We start from the raw sequence: 1,299 nt of genomic DNA, 5'->3' as shown, positions 1-1,299 counted from the left end.
TGCAGACAATTGGACATTTTGGAGGGCAGGAACATGAGGATCCACATGATCATCTGAAATCATTCATTCAAATTGCAAATGCATTTCGATTACCTGGTATAACAGACGATGCTCTGAGGCTAACACTTTTTCCATTTTCTTTGAAGGACCAAGCTAGAGCATGGCTCAATGCATTTCCACCGGGATCCATCACCACATGGGGGTCGTTAGTGGAGAAGTTCTTAACAAAATTCTTCCCACCTACTCGCCACGCTGATATCAGAGAGGAGATCATCTCCTTTAGACAGTATGATCGTGAACCTGTTCACGAGGCGTGGGAGAGATTTAAAGAACTAATCAGGAAATGTCCGAACCATGGCTTACCGGCATGCATCCAGATAGAACATTTCTTTAGAGGTTTAGATCATCCTACTAAGATGATGCTAAACAATGCTGCCAACGGAGCCTTTACAAAGAAGACATTCAACGAGATAGTTGACATCCTAAATGACTTAGCTTCACATAACGAACTATGGTGTTCGCAAAGATCTAGGGCAGCACCAAAGAAGCAAGATCCAGCTGGAGTTTTGGCTCTGGACATTGCGAGCTCGATGCAAAAAGAGATGGTTACAATGAACCAGAGGCTGAAAGAGATGGCATTGGGAATAAAAAATCCATTAGCCACGCCGATACAACCTGTGCAGTCGGATTATTGCACTCCTGCCCCTGTTTGCCAAGTCAACGATCTCATTTGTTCATTCTGCAGTGAAAACCATATTTATGATAATTGTCCACATAACCCTGCTTCTGTTTTTTATGTAGGACATGGGAACAATAGGAACTTTAACCCATATTCGAACACCTACAACCCAGGTTGGAGGCACCACCCTAATTTCTCATGGGGAGGACAAGGAGGTTCGAGCGGTTTTAATCAAGGGCAGAGCCAGCAGAACAAGCAGCCCTATGTTCCACCTACACAGCAATACATCCCACCACCGCAACAGCAGTATAATCAGAGAACACAGACTCCACCAGTTCAAAATAACAACTCAAATCTTGAGAATATGATGAAGGAGTACATGGCCCGAACCGACGCAGTGATACAATCCCAAGCGGCATCAATGAGGAATTTCGAGACCCAATTGGGACAGCTCGCCAATGAATTGAAGAATAGACCACAAGGTTCTTTTCCAGGCCATACTGAATTACCAAAACGAGAAGGGAAAGAACAGTGCAAAGCTGTCACCCTCAGGAGTGGACTGGCATATGATGGACCAACAATGCCAACAACAGATGTACAGATTCCGTCCACTGAACCAA

The 1,299-nt window shown here is 44.6% G+C and overlaps 1 non-coding gene across 1 annotated transcript; it reads right to left on the bottom strand.

Moving 5' to 3' along the window:
- Positions 1-254: 254 nt before the first annotated feature.
- Positions 255-361, bottom strand: LOC148211738 (small nucleolar RNA R71). Its single transcript, XR_015790642.1, has one exon. It is a non-coding gene; the product is annotated as a small nucleolar RNA R71 (small nucleolar RNA).
- Between the last annotated feature and the right edge of the window lie 938 nt (positions 362-1,299).

This window comes from Momordica charantia (assembly GCF_013281855.1).
Source record: "Momordica charantia cultivar OHB3-1 chromosome 4 unlocalized genomic scaffold, Mcharantia_2.0 BLBB01000004.1, whole genome shotgun sequence".
Classification (NCBI taxonomy): Eukaryota; Viridiplantae; Streptophyta; class Magnoliopsida; order Cucurbitales; family Cucurbitaceae; genus Momordica; species Momordica charantia.
This window is presented reverse-complemented; position numbering and strand designations above follow the sequence as displayed.